Source organism: Pongo abelii, chromosome 18 (assembly GCF_028885655.2).
Source record: "Pongo abelii isolate AG06213 chromosome 18, NHGRI_mPonAbe1-v2.0_pri, whole genome shotgun sequence".
Classification (NCBI taxonomy): domain Eukaryota; kingdom Metazoa; phylum Chordata; class Mammalia; order Primates; family Hominidae; genus Pongo; species Pongo abelii.
The window spans coordinates 40,421,596-40,440,175 of NC_072003.2; positions in this window are offsets into that span (position 1 = coordinate 40,421,596).

Genomic DNA, 18,580 nt, shown 5'->3' on the forward strand with positions numbered 1-18,580 from the left:
AGTTTTTAGGTGAAGATATTTCATTTCCCAGCATAGGCCTCAAAGCGCTCCAAATATCCACTTGCAGATTCTACAAAAAGAGAGTTTCAAAACCGCTCTTTGAAAAGGAAGGTTCAAGTCTGTGAGTTGAATGCACTCATCACAAAGAAGTTTCTGAGAATGCTTCTGTGTAGTTGTTATTTGAAGACATTTCCTTTTCCAGCATAGGCCTCAGAGCGCTCGAAATAAACACTTGCAGATTCTGCAGAAAGAGTGTTTCAAAACTGTTCTATCAAAAGGAACGTTCAAGTCTGTGAGTTGAATGAACTCATCACAGAGAAGTTTCTGAGAATGCTTCTGTCTAGTTTTTAGGTGAAGATAGTTCATTTCCCAGCATAGGCCTCAAAGCGCTCCAAATATTCACTTGCAGATTCTACAAAAAGTATGTTTCCAAACTGCTCTTTCAAAAGGAACGTTCAAGTCTGTGAGTTGAATGCACTCATCACACAGAAGTTTCTGAGAATGCTTCTGTCTAGTTTTTATTTGAAGGTATTTCCTTTTCCAGCTTAGGCCTCAGAGCGCTCCAAATAAACACTTGCAGATTCTGCAGAAAGAGTGTTTCAAAACTGTTCTCTCAAAAGGAACGTTCAAGTCTGTGAGTTGAATGCACTCATCACACAGAAGTTTCTGAGAATGCTTCTGTCTAGTTTTTAGGTGAAGATATTTCATTTCCCAGCATAGGCCTCAAAGCGCTCCATATATCCACTTGCAGATTCTACAAAAAGTATGTTTCAAAACTGCTCTTTCAAAATGAAGGTTCAAGTCTGTGAGTTGAATGCACTCATCACAAAGAAGTTTCTGAGAATGCTTCTGTGTAGTTGTTATTTGAAGACACTTCCTTTTCCAGCATAGGCCTCAAAGCGCTCGAAATAAACACTTGCAGATTCTGCAGAAAGAGTGTTTCAAAACTGTTCTCTCAAAAGGAACGTTCAAGTCTGTGAGTTGAATGCACTCATCACACAGAAGTTTCTGAGAATGCTTCTGTCTAGTTTTTAAGTGGAGACATTACATTTCCCAGCATAGGCTTCACAGCGCTCCAAATATACGCTAGCAGATTCTACAAAAAGAGTGTTCCAAAACTGCTCTTTCAAAAGAAACGTTCAAGTCTGTGAGTTGAATGCACTCGTCACAAACAAGTTTCTGGGAATGCTTCCGTCTAGTCTCTGTCTGAGGATGTTCCCTTTCCAAGCATTTGCCTCCATCCGCTCCAAATATGCACTTGCAGATTCTACAAAAAGAGAGTTTGAAAACTCTTCTACCAAAAAGAAGGTTCAACTCTGCGAGTAGAATGCACTCATCACAAAGAAGTTTCTGAGAATGCTTCTGTCTAGTTTTTATTTGAAGATATTTCCTTTTCCAGCTTAGGCCTCAGAGCGCTCCAAATAAACACTTGCAGATTTTACAAAAGGAGTGTTTCCAAACTGCTCTATCAAAAGGAATGTTCAAGTATGTGAGTTGAATGCACTCATCACAGAGAAGTTTCTGAGAATGCTTCTGTCTAGTTTTTAGGTGAAGATATTTCATTTCCCAGCATAGGCCTGAAAGCGCTCCAAATACCTACTTGCAGATTCTACAAAAAGTGTGTTTCAAAACTGTTCCATCAAAAGAAAGGTTCAAGTCTGTGAGTTGAATGCACTCATCCCAAAGAAGTTTCTGAGAATGCTTCTGTGTAGTTGTTATTTGAAAACACTTCCTTTTCCAGCATAGGCCTCAAAGCGCTCGAAATAAACACTTGCAGATTCTGCAGAAAGAGTGTTTCAAAACTGTTCTATCAAAAGGAACGTTCAAGTCTGTGAGTTGAATGCACTCATCACACAGAAGTTTCTGAGAATGCTTCTGTCTAGTTTTTAGGTGAAGATATTTCATTTCCCAGCATAGACCTCAAAGCGCTCCAAATATCCACTTGCAGATTCTACAAAAAGTGTGTTTAAAAACTGCTCTTTCAAAAGGAAGGTTCAAGTCTGTGAGTTGAATGCACTCATCACAAAGAAGTTTCTGAGAATACTTCTAGAGTGTAGTTGTTATTTGAAGACATTTCCTTTTCCAACATAGGCCTCAAATCGCTCGAAATGAACACTTGCAGATTCTGCTGACAGAGTGTTTCAAAACTGTTCTATCAAAAGGAACGTTCAAGTCTGTGAGTTGAATGCACTCATCACACAGAAGTTTCTGAGAATGCTTCTGTCTAGTTTTTAAGTGGAGACATTTCATTTCCCAGCATAGGCCTCACAGCGCTCCAAATATACACTAGCAGATTCTACAAAAAGAGTGTTCCAAAACTGCTCTTGCAAAAGAAACGTTCAAGTCTGTGAGTTGAATGCACTCGTCACAAAGAAGTTTCTGAGAATGCTTCTGTCTAGTTTTTAGGTGAAGATATTTCATTTCCCAGCATAGGCCTCAAAGTGCTCCAAATATCCACTTGCAGATTCTACAAAAAGAGAGTTTCAAAACCGCTCTTTGAAAAGGAAGGTTCAAGTCTGTGAGTTGAATGCACTCATCACAAAGAAGTTTCTGAGAATGCTTCTGTGTAGTTGTTATTTGAAGACATTTCCTTTTCCAGCATAGGCCTCAGAGCGCTCGAAATAAACACTTGCAGATTCTGCAGAAAGAGTGTTTCAAAACTGTTCTATCAAAAGGAACGTTCAAGTCTGTGAGTTGAATGCACTCATCACACAGAAGTTTCTGAGAATGCTTCTGTCTAGTTTTTAGGTGAAGATATTTCATTTCCCAGCATAGACCTCAAAGCGCTCCAAATATCCACTTGCAGATTCTACAAAAAGTGTGTTTCAAAACTGCTCTTTCAAAAGGAAGGTTCAAGTCTGTGAGTTGAATGCACTCATCACAAAGAAGTTTCTGAGAATACTTCTGTGTAGTTGTTATTTGAAGACATTTGTTTTTCCAACATAGGCCTCAAATCGCTCGAAATGAACACTTGCAGATTCTGCTGAAAGAGTGTTTCAAAACTGTTCTATCAAAAGGAACGTTCAAGTCTGTGAGTTGAATGCACTCATCACACAGAAGTTTCTGAGAATGCTTCTGTCTAGTTTTTAAGTGGAGACATTTCATTTCCCAGCATAGGCCTCACTGCGCTCCAAATATACACTAGCAGATTCTTCAAAAAGAGTGTTCCAAAACTGCTCTTGCAAAAGAAACGTTCAAGTCTGTGAGTTGAATGCACTCGTCACAAAGAAGTTTCTGAGAATGCTTCTGTCTAGTTTTTAGGTGAAGATATTTCATTTCCCAGCATAGGCCTCAAAGCGCTCCAAGTATCCACTTGCAGATTCTACAAAAAGAGAGTTTCAAAACCGCTCTTTGAAAAGGAAGGTTCAAGTCTGTGAGTTGAATGCACTCATCACAAAGAAGTTTCTGAGAATGCTTCTGTGTAGTTGTTATTTGAAGACATTTCCTTTTCCAGCATAGGCCTCAGAGCGCTCGAAATAAACAATTGCAGATTCTGCAGAAAGAGTGTTTCAAAACTGTTCTATCAAAAGGAACGTTCAAGTCTGTGAGTTGAATGAACTCATCACAGAGAAGTTTCTGAGAATGCTTCTGTCTAATTTTTAGGTGAAGATAGTTCATTTCCCAGCATAGGCCTCAAAGCGCTCCAAATATTCACTTGCAGATTCTACAAAAAGTATGTTTCCAAACTGCTCTTTCAAAAGGAAGGTTCATGTCTGTGAGTTGAATGCACTCATCACAAAGAAGTTTCTGAGAATGCTTCTGTCTAGTTTTTATTTGAAGGTACTTCCTTTTCCAGCTTAGGCCTCAGAGCGCTCCAAATAAACACTTGCAGATTCTGCAGAAAGAGTGTTTCAAAACTGTTCTCTCAAAAGGAACGTTCAAGTCTGTGAGTTGAATGCACTCATCACACAGAAGTTTCTGAGAATGCTTCTGTCTAGTTTTTAGGTGAAGATATTTCATTTCCCAGCATAGACCTCAAAGCGCTCCAAATATCCACTTGCAGATTCTACAAAAAGTGTGTTTCAAAACTGCTCTTTCAAAAGGAAGGTTCAAGTCTGTGAGTTGAATGCACTCATCACAAAGAAGTTTCTGAGAATACTTCTGTGTAGTTGTTATTTGAAGACATTTCCTTTTCCAACATAGGCCTCAAATCGCTCGAAATGAACACTTGCAGATTCTGCTGAAAGAGTGTTTCAAAACTGTTCTATCAAAAGGAACGTTCAAGTCTGTGAGTTGAATGCACTCATCACACAGAAGTTTCTGAGAATGCTTTTGTCTAGTTTTTAAGTGGAGACATTTCATTTCCCAGCATAGGCCTCACAGCGCTCCAAATATACACTAGCAGATTCTACAAAAAGAGTGTTCCAAAACTGCTCTTGCAAAAGAAACGTTCAAGTCTGTGAGTTGAATGCACTCGTCACAAAGAAGTTTCTGAGAATGCTTCTGTCTAGTTTTTAGGTGAAGATATTTCATTTCCCAGCTTAGGCCTCAAAGCGCTCCAAGTATCCACTTGCAGATTCTACAAAAAGAGAGTTTCAAAACCGCTCTTTGAAAAGGAAGGTTCAAGTCTGTGAGTTGAATGCACTCATCACAAAGACGTTTCTGAGAATGCTTCTGTGTAGTTGTTATTTGAAGACATTTCCTTTTCCAGCATAGGCCTCAGAGCGCTCGAAATAAACACTTGCAGATTCTGCAGAAAGAGTGTTTCAAAACTGTTCTATCAAAAGGAACGTTCAACTCTGTGAGTTGAATGAACTCATCACAGAGAAGTTTCTGAGAATGCTTCTGTCTAATTTTTAGGTGAAGATAGTTCATTTCCCAGCATAGGCCTCAAAGCGCTCCAAATATTCACTTGCAGATTCTACAAAAAGTATGTTTCCAAACTGCTCTTTCAAAAGGAAGGTTCATGTCTGTGAGTTGAATGCACTCATCACAAAGAAGTTTCTGAGAATGCTTCTGTCTAGTTTTTATTTGAAGGTATTTCCTTTTCCAGCTTAGGCCTCAGAGCGCTCCAAATAAACACTTGCAGATTCTGCAGAAAGAGTGTTTCAAAACTGTTCTCTCAAAAGGAACGTTCAAGTCTGTGAGTTGAATGCACTCATCACACAGAAGTTTCTGAGAATGCTTCTGTCTAGTTTTTAGGTGAAGATATTTCATTTCCCAGCATAGACCTCAAAGCGATCCAAATATCCACTTGCAGATTCTACAAAAAGTGTGTTTCAAAACTGCTCTTTCAAAAGGAAGGTTCAAGTCTGTGAGTTGAATGCACTCATCACAAAGAAGTTTCTGAGAATACTTCTGTGTAGTTGTTATTTGAAGACATTTCCTTTTCCAACATAGGCCTCAAATCGCTCGAAATGAACACTTGCAGATTCTGCTGAAAGAGTGTTTCAAAACTGTTCTATCAAAAGGAACGTTCAAGTCTGTGAGTTGAATGCACTCATCACACAGAAGTTTCTGAGAATGCTTCTGTCTAGTTTTTATTTGAAGGTATTTCCTTTTCCAGCTTAGGCCTCAGAGCGCTCCAAATAAACACTTGCAGATTCTGCAGAAAGAGTGTTTCAAAACTGTTCTCTCAAAAGGAACGTTCAAGTCTGTGAGTTGAATGCACTCATCACACAGAAGTTTCTGAGAATGCTTCTGTCTAGTTTTTAGGTGAAGATATTTCATTTCCCAGCATAGGCCTCAAAGCGCTCCATATATCCACTTGCAGATTCTACAAAAAGTATGTTTCAAAACTGCTCTTTCAAAATGAAGGTTCAAGTCTGTGAGTTGAATGCACTCATCACAAAGAAGTTTCTGAGAATGCTTCTGTGTAGTTGTTATTTGAAGGCATTTCCTTTTCCAGCATAGGCCTCAAATCGCTCAAAATGAACACTTGCAGATTCTGCAGAAAGAGTGTTTCAAAACTGTTCTCTCAAAAGGAACGTTCAAGTCTGCGAGTTGAATGCACTCATCACACAGAAGTTTCTGAGAATGCTTCTGTCTAGTTTTTAAGTGGAGACATTACATTTCCCAGCATAGGCTTCACAGCGCTCCAAATATACGCTAGCAGATTCTACAAAAAGAGTGTTCCAAAACTGCTCTTTCAAAAGAAACGTTCAAGTCTGTGAGTTGAATGCACTCGTCACAAACAAGTTTCTGGGAATGCTTCCGTCTAGTCTCTGTCTGAGGATGTTCCCTTTCCCAGCATTGGCCTCCATCCGCTCCAAATATGCACTTGCAGATTCTACAAAAAGAGAGTTTGAAAACTCTTCTACCAAAAAGAAGGTTCAACTCTGCGAGTAGAATGCACTCATCACAAAGAAGTTTCTGAGAATGCTTCTGTCTAGTTTTTATTTGAAGATATTTCCTTTTCCAGCTTAGGCCTCAGAGCCCTCCAAATAAACACTTGCAGATTTTACAAAAGGAGTGTTTCCAAACTGCTCTATCAAAAGGAATGTTCAAGTATGTGAGTTGAATGCACTCGTCAGAGAGAAGTTTCTGAGAATGCTTCTGTCTAGTTTTTAGGTGAAGATATTTCATTTCCCAGCATAGGCCTGAAAGCGCTCCAAATACCTACTTGCAGATTCTACAAAAAGTGTGTTTCAAAACTGTTCCATCAAAAGAAAGGTTCAAGTCTGTGAGTTGAATGCACTCATCACAAAGAAGTTTCTGAGAATGCTTCTGTGTAGTTGTTATTTGAAGACACTTCCTTTTCCAGCATAGGCCTCAAAGCGCTCGAAAGAAACACTTGCAGATTCTGCAGAAAGAGTGTTTCAAAACTGTTCTATCAAAAGGAACGTTCAAGTCTGTGAGTTGAATGCACTCATCACACAGAAGTTTCTGAGAATGCTTCCGTCTAGTTTTTAGGTGAAGATAGTTCATTTCCCAGCATAGACCTCAAAGCGCTCCAAATATCCACTTGCAGATTCTACAAAAAGTGTGTTTCAAAACTGCTCTTTCAAAAGGAAGGTTCAAGTCTGTGAGTTGAATGCACTCATCACAAAGAAGTTTCTGAGAATACTTCTAGAGTGTAGTTGTTATTTGAAGACATTTCCTTTTCCAACATAGGCCTCAAATCGCTCGAAATGAACACTTGCAGATTCTGCTGACAGAGTGTTTCAAAACTGTTCTATCAAAAGGAACGTTCAAGTCTGTGAGTTGAATGCACTCATCACACAGAAGTTTCTGAGAATGCTTCTGTCTAGTTTTAAAGTGGAGACATTTCATTTCCCAGCATAGGCCTCACAGCGCTCCAAATATACACTAGCAGATTCTACAAAAAGAGTGTTCCAAAACTGCTCTTGAAAAAGAAACGTTCACGTCTGTGAGTTGAATGCACTGGTCACAAAGAAGTTTCTGAGAATGCTTCTGTCTAGTTTTTAGGTGAAGATATTTCATTTCCCAGCATAGGCCTCAAAGCGCTCCAAATATCCACTTGCAGATTCTACAAAAAGAGAGTTTCAAAACCGCTCTTTGAAAAGGAAGGTTCAAGTCTGTGAGTTGAATGCACTCATCACAAAGAAGTTTCTGAGAATGCTTCTGTGTAGTTGTTATTTGAAGACATTTCCTTTTCCAGCATAGGCCTCAGAGCGCTCGAAATAAACACTTGCAGATTCTGCAGAAAGAGTGTTTCAAAACTGTTCTATCAAAAGGAACGTTCAAGTCTGTGAGTTGAATGAACTCATCACAGAGAAGTTTCTGAGAATGCTTCTGTCTAGTTTTTAGGTGAAGATAGTTCATTTCCCAGCATAGGCCTCAAAGCGCTCCAAATATTCACTTGCAGATTCTACAAAAAGTATGTTTCCAAACTGCTCTTTCAAAAGGAAGGTTCATGTCTGTGAGTTGAATGCACTCATCACAAAGAAGTTTCTGAGAATGCTTCTGTCTAGTTTTTATTTGAAGATATTTCCTTTTCCAGGTTAGGCCTCAGAGCGCTCCAAATAAACACTTGCAGATTCTGCAGAAAGAGTGTTTCAAAACTGTTGTATCAAAAGGAACGTTCAAGTCTGTGAGTTGAATGCACTCATCACACAGAAGTTTCTGAGAATGCTTCTGTCTAGTTTTTAGGTGAAGATATTTCATTTCCCAGCACAGACCTCAAAGCGCTCCAAATATCCACTTGCAGATTCTACAAAAAGTGTGTTTCAAAACTGCTCTTTCAAAAGGAAGGTTCAAGTCTGTGAGTTGAATGCACTCATCACAAAGAAGTTTCTGAGAATACTTCTGTGTAGTTGTTATTTGAAGACATTTCCTTTTCCAACATAGGCCTCAAATCGCTCGAAATGAACACTTGCAGATTCTGCTGAAAGAGTGTTTCAAAACTGTTCTATCAAAAGGAACGTTCAAGTCTGTGAGTTGAATGAACTCATCACAGAGAAGTTTCTGAGAATGCTTCTGTCTAATTTTTAGGTGAAGATAGTTCATTTCCCAGCATAGGCCTCAAAGCGCTCCAAATACTCACTTGCAGATTCTACAAAAAGTATGTTTCCAAACTGCTCTTTCAAAAGGAAGGTTCATGTCTGTGAGTTGAATGCACTCATCACAAAGAAGTTTCTGAGAATGCTTCTGCCTAGTTTTTATTTGAAGGTATTTCCTTTTCCAGCTTAGGCCTCAGAGCGCTCCAAATAAACACTTGCAGATACTGCAGAAAGAGTGTTTCAAAACTGTTCTCTCAAAAGGAACGTTCAAGTCTGTGAGTTGAATGCACTCATCACACAGAAGTTTCTGAGAATGCTTCTGTCTAGTTTTTAAGTGGAGACATTACATTTCCCAGCATAGGCTTCACAGCGCTCCAAATATACGCTAGCAGATTCTACAAAAAGAGTGTTCCAAAACTGCTCTTTTAAAAGAAACGTTCAAGTCTGTGAGTTGAATGCACTCGTCACAAACAAGTTTCTGGGAATGCTTCTGTCTAGTCTCTGTCTGAGGATGTTCCCTTTCCCAGCATTGGCCTCCATCCGCTCCAAATATGCACTTGCAGATTCTACAAAAAGAGAGTTTGAAAACTCTTCTACCAAAAAGAAGGTTCAACTCTGCGAGTAGAATGCACTCATCACAAAGAAGTTTCTGAGAATGCTTCTGTCTAGTTTTTATTTGAAGATATTTCCTTTTCCAGCTTAGGCCTCAGAGCGCTCCAAATAAACACTTGCCGATTTTACAAAAGGAGTGTTTCCAAACTGCTCTATCAAAAGGAATGTTCAAGTATGTGAGTTGAATGCACTCATCACAGAGAAGTTTCTGAGAATGCTTCTGTCTAGTTTTTAGGTGAAGATATTTCATTTCCCAGCATAGGCCTGAAAGCGCTCCAAATACCTACTTGCAGATTCTACAAAAAGTGTGTTTCAAAACTGTTCCATCAAAAGAAAGGTTCAAGTCTGTGAGTTGAATGCACTCATCACAAAGAAGTTTCTGAGAATGCTTCTGTGTAGTTGTTATTTGAAGACACTTCCTTTTCCAGCATAGGCCTCAAAGCGCTCGAAATAAACACTTGCAGATTCTGCAGAAAGAGTGTTTCAAAACTGTTCTATCAAAAGGAACGTTCAAGTCTGTGAGTTGAATGAACTCATCACACAGAAGTTTCTGAGAATGCTTCTGTCTAGTTTTTAGGTGAAGATAGTTCATTTCCCAGCATAGACCTCAAAGCGCTCCAAATATCCACTTGCAGATTCTACAAAAAGTGTGTTTCAAAACTGCTCTTTCAAAAGGAAGGTTCAAGTCTGTGAGTTGAATGCACTCATCACAAAGAAGTTTCTGAGAATGCTTCTGTGTAGTTGTTATTTGAAGGCATTTCCTTTTCCAGCATAGGCCTCAAATCGCTCGAAATGAACACTTGCAGATTCTGCAGAAAGAGTGTTTCAAAACTGTTCTATCATAAGGAACGTTCAAGTCTGTGAGTTGAATGCACTCATCACACAGAAGTTTCTGAGAATGCTTCTGTCTAGTTTTTAAGTGGAGACATTACATTTCCCAGCATAGGCTTCACAGCGCTCCAAATATACGCTAGCAGATTCTACAAAAAGAGTGTTCCAAAACTGCTCTTTCAAAAGAAACGTTCAAGTCTGTGAGTTGAATGCACTCGTCACAAACAAGTTTCTGGGAATGCATCTGTCTAGTCTCTGTCTGAGGATGTTCCCTTTCCCAGCATTGGCCTCCATCCGCTCCAAATATGCACTTGCAGATTCTACAAAAAGAGAGTTTGAAAACTCTTCTACCAAAAAGAAGGTTCAACTCTGCGAGTAGAATGCACTCATCACAAAGTAGTTTCTGAGAATGCTTCTGTCTAGTTTTTATTTGAAGATATTTCCTTTTCCAGCTTAGGCCTCAGAGCGCTCCAAATAAGCACTTGCAGATTTTACAAAAAGAGTGTTTCCAAACTGCTCTATCAAAAGGAATGTTCAAGTATGTGAGTTGAATGCACTCATCACATAGAAGTTTCTGAGAATGCTTCTGTCTAGTTTTCAGGTGAAGATATTTCATTTCCCAGCATAGGCCTGAAAGCGCTCCAAATACCTACTTGCAGATTCTACAAAAAGTGTGTTTCAAAACTGTTCCATCAAAAGAAAGGTTCAAGTCTGTGAGTTGAATGCACTCATCACAAAGAAGTTTCTGAGAATGCTTCTGTGTAGTTGTTATTTGAAGACACTTCCTTTTCCAGCATAGGCCTCAAAGCGCTCGAAATAAACACTTGCAGATTCTGCAGAAGGAGTGTTTCAAAACTGTTCTATCAAAAGGAACGTTCAAGTCTGTGAGTTGAATGCACTCATCACACAGAAGTTTCTGAGAATGCTTCTGTCTAGTTTTTAAGTGGAGACATTTCATTTCCCAGCATAGGCCTCACAGCGCTCCAAATATACACTAGCAGATTCTACAAAAAGAGTGTTCCAAAACTGCTCTTGCGAAAGAAACGTTCACGTCTGTGAGTTGAATGCACTCGTCACAAAGAAGTTTCTGAGAATGCTTCTGTCTAGTTTTTAGGTGAAGATATTTCATTTCCCAGCATAGGCCTCAAAGCGCTCCAAATATCCACTTGCAGATTCTACAAAAAGAGAGTTTCAAAACCGCTCTTTGAAAAGGAAGGTTCAAGTCTGTGAGTTGAATGCACTCATCACAAAGAAGTTTCTGAGAATGCTTCTGTGTAGTTGTTATTTGAAGACATTTCCTTTTCCAGCATAGGCCTCAGAGCGCTCGAAATAAACACTTGCAGATTCTGCAGAAAGAGTGTTTCAAAACTGTTCTATCAAAAGGAACGTTCAAGTCTGTGAGTTGAATGAACTCATCACAGAGAAGTTTCTGAGAATGCTTCTGTCTAGTTTTTAGGTGAAGATAGTTCATTTCCCAGCATAGGCCTCAAAGCGCTCCAAATATTCACTTGCAGATTCTACAAAAAGTATGTTTCCAAATTGCTCTTTCAAAAGGAAGGTTCATGTCTGTGAGTTGAATGCACTCATCACAAAGAAGTTTCTGAGAATGCTTCTGTCTAGTTTTTATTTGAAGATATTTCCTTTTCCAGGTTAGGTCTCAGAGCGCTCCAAATAAACACTTGCAGATTCTGCAGAAAGAGTGTTTCAAAACTGTTCTCTCAAAAGGAACGTTCAAGTCTGTGAGTTGAATGCACTCATCACACAGAAGTTTCTGAGAATGCTTCTGTCTAGTTTTTAGGTGAAGATATTTCATTTCCCAGCATAGACCTCAAAGCGCTCCAAATATCCACTTGCAGATTCTACAAAAAGTGTGTTTCAAAACTGCTCTTTCAAAAGGAAGGTTCAAGTCTGTGAGTTGAATGCACTCATCACAAAGAAGTTTCTGAGAATACTTCTGTGTAGTTGTTATTTGAAGACATTTCCTTTTCCAACATAGGCCTCAAATCGCTCGAAATGAACACTTGCAGATTCTGCTCAAAGACTGTTTCAAAACTGTTCTATCAAAAGGAACGTTCAAGTCTGTGAGTTGAATGCACTCATCACACAGAAGTTTCTGAGAATGCTTCTGTCTAGTTTTTAAGTGGAGACATTTCATTTCCCAGCATAGGCCTCCCAGCGCTCCAAATATACACTAGCAGATTCTACAAAAAGAGTGTTCCAAAACTGCTCTTGCAAAAGAAACGTTCAAGTCTGTGAGTTGAATGCACTCGTCACAAAGAAGTTTCTGAGAATGCTTCTGTCTAGTTTTTAGGTGAAGATATTTCATTTCCCAGCATAGGCCTCAAAGCGCTCCAAATATCCACTTGCAGATTCTACAAAAAGAGAGTTTCAAAACCGCTCTTTGAAAAGGAAGGTTCAAGTCTGTGAGTTGAATGCACTCATCACAAAGAAGTTTCTGAGAATGCTTCTGTGTAGTTGTTATTTGAAGACATTTCCTTTTCCAGCATAGGCCTCAGAGCGCTCGAAATAAACACTTGCAGATTCTGCAGAAAGAGTGTTTCAAAACTGTTCTATCAAAAGGAACGTTCAAGTCTGTGAGTTGAATGCACTCATCACACAGAAGTTTCTGAGAATGCTTCTGTCTAGTTTTTAAGTGGAGACATTACATTTCCCAGCATAGGCTTCACAGCGCTCCAAATATACGCTAGCAGATTCTACAAAAAGAGTGTTCCAAAACTGCTCTTTTAAAAGAAACGTTCAAGTCCGTGAGTTGAATGCACTCGTCACAAACAAGTTTCTGGGAATGCTTCTGTCTAGTCTCTGTCTGAGGATGTTCCCTTTCCCAGCATTGGCCTCCATCCGCTCCAAATATGCACTTGCAGATTCTACAAAAAGGGAGTTTGAAAACTCTTCTACCAAAAAGAAGGTTCAACTCTGCGAGTAGAATGCACTCATCACAAAGAAGTTTCTGAGACTGCTTCTGTCTAGTTTTTATTTGAAGATATTTCCTTTTCCAGCTTAGGCCTCAGAGCGCTCCAAATAAACACTTGCAGATTTTACAAAAGGAGTGTTTCCAAACTGCTCTATCAAAAGGAATGTTCAAGTATGTGAGTTGAATGCACTCATCACAGAGAAGTTTCTGAGAATGCTTCTGTCTAGTTTTTAGGTGAAGATATTTCATTTCCCAGCATAGGCCTGAAAGCGCTCCAAATACCTACTTGCAGATTCTACAAAAAGTGTGTTTCAAAACTGTTCTATCAAAAGGAAGGTTCAAGCCTGTGAGTTGAATGCACTCATCACAAAGAAGTTTCTGAGAATGCTTCTGTGTAGTTGTTATTTGAAGACACTTCCTTTTCCAGCATCGGCCTCAAAGCGCTCGAAATAAAAACTTGCAGATTCTGCAGAAAGAGTGTTTCAAAACTGTTCTATCAAAAGGAACGTTCAAGTCTGTGAGTTGAATGCACTCATCACACAGAAGTTTCTGAGAATGCTTCTGTCTAGTTTTTAGGTGAAGATATTTCATTTCCCAGCATAGACCTCAAAGCGCTCCAAATATCCACTTGCAGATCCTACAAAAAGTGTGTTTCAAAACTGCTCTTTCAAAAGGAAGGTTCAAGTCTGTGAGTTGAATGCACTCATCACAAAGAAGTTTCTGAGAATACTTCTGTGTAGTTGTTATTTGAAGACATTTCCTTTTCCAACATAGGCCTGAAATCGCTCGAAATGAACGCTTGCAGATTCTGCTGAAAGAGTGTTTCAAAACTGTTCTATCAAAAGGAACGTTCAAGTCTGTGAGTTGAATGCACTCATCACACAGAAGTTTCTGAGAATGCTTCTGTCTAGTTTTTAAGTTTAGACATTTCATTTCCCAACATAGGCCTCACAGCGCTCCAAATATACACTAGCAGATTCTACAAAAACAGTGTTCCAAAACTGCTCTTGCAAAAGAAACGTTCAAGTCTGTGAGTTGAATGCACTCTTCACAAAGAAGTTTCTGAGAATGCTTCTGTCTAGTTTTTAGGTAAAGATATTTCATTTCCCAGCATAGGCCTCAAAGCGCTCCAAATATCCACTTGCAGATTCTACAAAAAGAGAGTTTCAAAACCGCTCTTTGAAAAGGAAGGTTCAAGTCTGTGAGTTGAATGCACTCATCACAAAGAAGTTTCTGAGAATGCTTCTGTGTAGTTGTTATTTGAAGACATTTCCTTTTCCAGCATAGGCCTCAGAGCGCTCGAAATAAACACTTGCAGATTCTGCAGAAAGAGTGTTTCAAAACTGTTCTATCAAAAGGAACTTTCAAGTCTGTGAGTTGAATGCACTCATCACACAGAAGTTTCTGAGAATGCTTCTGTGTAGTTTTTAGGTGAAGATATTTCATTTCCCAGCATAGGCCTCAAAGCGCTCCAAATATCCACTTGCAGATTCTACAAAAAGTATGTTTCAAAACTGCTCTTTCAAAAGGAAGGTTCAAGTCTGTGAGTTGAATGCACTCATCACAAAGAAGTTTCTGAGAATGCTTCTGTGTAGTTGTTATTGGAAGGCATTTCCTTTTCCAGCATAGGCCTCAAATCGCTCGAAATGAACACTTGCAGATTCTGCAGAAAGAGTGTTTCAAAACTGTTCTATCAAAAGGAACGTTCAAGTCTGTGAGTTGAATGCACTCATCACACAGAAGTTTCTGAGAATGCTTCTGTCTAGTTTTTAAGTGGAGACATTACATTTCCCAGCATAGGCTTCATAGCGCTCCAAATATACGCTAGCAGACTCTACAAAAAGAGTGTTCCAAAACTGCTCTTTCAAAAGAAACGTTCAAGTCTGTGAGTTGAATGCACTCGTCACAAACAAATTTCTGGGAATGCTTCTGTCTAGTCTCTGTCTGAGGATGTTCCCTTTCCCAGCATTGGCCTCCAACAGCTCCAAATATGCACTTGCAGATTCTACAAAAAGAGTGTTTGAAAACTCTTCTACCAAAAAGAAGGTTCAACTCTGCGAGTAGAATGCACTCATCACAAAGAAGTTTCTGAGAATGCTTCTGTCTAGTTTTTATTTGAAGATATTTCCTTTTCCAGCTTACGCCTCAGAGCGCTCCAAATAAACACTTGGAGATTTTACAAAAGGAGTGTTTCCAAACTGCTCTCTCAAAAGGAATGTTCAACTATGTCAGTTGAATGCACTCATCACAGAGAAGTTTCTGAGAATGCTTCTGTCTAGTTTTTAGGTGAAGATATTTCATTTCCCAGCATAGGCCTGAAAGCGCTCCAAATACCTACTTGCAGATTCTACAAAAAGTGTGTTTCAAAACTGTTCTATCAAAAGAAAGGTTCAAGTCTGTGAGTTGAATGCACTCATGACAAAGAAGTTTCTGAGAATGCTTCTGTGTAGTTGTTATTTGAAGACACTTCCTTTTCCAGCATAGGCCTCAAAGCGCTCGAAATAAACACTTGCAGATTCTGCAGAAAGAGTGTTTCAAAACTGTTCTATCAAAAGGAACGTTAAAGTCTGTGAGTTGAATGCACTCATCACACAGAAGTTTCTGAGAATGCTTCTGTCTAGTTTTTAGGTGAAGATATTTCATTTCCCAGCAAAGACCTCAAAGCGCTCCAAATATCCACTTGCAGATTCTACAAAAAGTGTGTTTCAAAACTGCTCTTTCAAAAGGAAGGTTCAAGTCTGTGAGTTGAATGCACTCATCACAAAGAAGTTTCTGAGAATACTTCTGTGTAGTTGTTATTTGAAGACATTTCCTTTTCCAACATAGGCCTCAAATCGCTCGAAATGAATACTTGCAGTTTCTGCTGAAAGAGTGTTTCAAAACTGTTCTATCAAAAGGAACGTTCAAGTCTGTGAGTTGAATGCACTCATCACACAGAAGTTTCTGAGTATGCTTCTGTCTAGTTTTTAAGTGGAGACATTTCATTTCCCAGCATAGGCCTCAAAGCGCTCCAAATATCCACTTGCAGATTCTACAAAAAGTATGTTTCAAAACTGCTCTTTCAAAAGGAAGATTCAAGTCTGTGAGTTGAATGCACACATCACAAAGAAGTTTCTGAGAATGCTTCTGTGTAGTTGTTATTGGAAGGCATTTCCTTTTCCAGCATAGGCCTCAAATCGCTCGAAATGAACACTTGCAGATTCTGCAGAAAGAGTGTTTCAAAACTGTTCTATCAAAAGGAACGTTCAAGTCTGTGAGTTGAATGCACTCATCACACAGAAGTTTCTGAGAATGCTTCTGTCTAGTTTTTAAGTGGAGACATTACATTTCCCAGCATAGGCTTCACAGCGCTCCAAATATACGCTAGCAGATTCTACAAAAAGAGTGTTCCAAAACTGCTCTTTCAAAAGAAACGTTCAAGTCTGTGAGTTGAATGCACTCGTCACAAAAAAGTTTCTGGGAATGCTTCTGTCTAGTCTCTGTCTGAGGATGTTCCCTTTCCCAGCATTGGCCTCCAACAGCTCCAAATATGCACTTGCAGATTCTACAAAAAGAGAGTTTGAAAACTCTTCTACCAAAAAGAAGGTTCAACTCTGCGAGTAGAATGCACTCATCACAAAGAAGTTTCTGAGAATGCTTCTGTCTAGTTTTTATTTGAAGATATTTCCTTTTCCAGCTTAGGCCTCAGAGCGCTCCAAATAAACACTTGCAGATATTACAAAAGGAGTGTTTCCAAACTGCTCTATCAAAAGGAATGTTCAAGTATGTGAGTTGAATGCACTCATCACAGAGAAGTTTCTGAGAATGCTTCTGTCTAGTTTTTAGGTGAAGATATTTCATTTCCCAGCATAGGCCTGAAAGCGCTCCAAATACCTACTTGCAGATTCTACAAAAAGTGTGTTTCAAAACTGTTCTCTCAAAAGGAAGGTTCAAGTCTGTGAGTTGAATGCACTCATCACAAAGAAGTTTCTGAGAATGCTTCTGTGTAGTTGTTATTTGAAGACACTTCCTTTTCCAGCATAGGCCTCAAAGCGCTCGAAAGAAACACTTGCAGATTCTGCAGAAAGAGTGTTTCAAAACTGTTCTATCAAAAGGAACGTTCAAGTCTGTGAGTTGAATGCACTCATCACACAGAAGTTTCTGAGAATGCTTCTGTCTAGTTTTTAGGTGAAGATATTTCATTTCCCAGCATAGACCTCAAAGCGCTCCAAATATCCACTTGCAGATTCTACAAAAAGTGTGTTTCAAAACTGCTCTTTCAAAAGGAAGGTTCAAGTCTGTGACTTGAATGCACTCATCACAAAGAAGTTTCTGAGAATACTTCTGTGTAGTTGTTATTTGAAGACATTTCCTTTTCCAACATAGGCCTGAAATCGCTCGAAATGAACACTTGCAGATTCTGCTGACAGAGTGTTTCAAAACTGTTCTATCAAAAGGAACGTTCAAGTCTGTGAGTTGAATGCACTCATCACACAGAAGTTTCTGAGAATGCTTCTGTCTAGTTTTTAAGTGGAGACATTTCATTTCCCAGCATAGGCCTCACAGCGCTCCAAATATACACTAGCAGATTCTACAAAAAGAGTGTTCCAAAACTGCTCTTGCAAAAGAAACGTTCAAGTCTGTGAGTTGAATGCACTCGTCACAAAGAAGTTTCTGAGAATGCTTCCGTCTAGTTTTTAGGTGAAGATATTTCATTTCCCAGCATAGGCCTCAAAGCGCTCCAAATATCCAATTGCAGATTCTACAAAAAGAGAGTTTCAAAACCGCTCTTTGAAAAGGAAGTTTCAAGTCTGTGAATTGAATGCACTCATCACAAAGAAGTTTCTGAGAATGCTTCTGTGTAGTTGTTATTTGAAGACACTTCATTTTCCAGCATAGGCCTCAATGCGCTCGAAATAAACACTTGCAGATTCTGCAGAAAGAGTGTTTCAAAACTGTTCTATCAAAAGGAACGTTCAACTCTGTGAGTTGAATGCACTCATCACACAGAAGTTTCTGAGAATGCTTCTGTCTAGTTTTTAGGTGAAGATAGTTCATTTCCCAGCATAGACCTCAAAGCGCTCCAAATATCCACTTGCAGATTCTACAAAAAGTGTGTTTCAACACTGCTCTTTCAAAAGGAAGGTTCAAGTATGTGAGTTGAATGCACTCATCACAAAGAAGTTTCTGAGAATACTTCTAGAGTGTAGTTGTTATTTGAAGACATTTCCTTTTCCAACATAGGCCTCAAATCACTCGAAATGAACACTTGCAGATTCTGCAGAAAGAGTGTTTCAAAACTGTTCTATCAAAAGGAACGTTCAAGTCTGTGAGTTGAATGCACTCATCACACAGAAGTTTCTGAGAATGCTTCTGTCTAGTTTTTAAGTGGAGACATTTCATTTCCCAGCATAGGCCTCACAGCGCTCCAAATATACACTAGCAGATTCTACAAAAAGAGTGTTCCAAAACTGCTCTTGCAAAAGAAACATTCAAGTCTGTGAGTTGTATGCACTGGTCACAAAGAAGTTTCTGAGAATGCTTCTGTCTAGTTTTTAGGTGAAGATATTTCATTTCCCAGCATAGGCCTCAAAGCGCTCCAAATATCCACTTGCAGATTCTACAAAAAGAGAGTTTCAAAACCGCTCTTTGAAAAGGAAGGTTCAAGTCTGTGAGTTGAATGCACTCATCACAAAGAAGTTTCTGAGAATGCTTCTGTGTAGTTGTTATTTGAAGACACTTCCTTGTCCAGCATAGGCCTCAGAGCGCTCGAAATAAACACTTGCAGATTCTGCAGAAAGAGTGTTTCAAAACTGCTCTATCA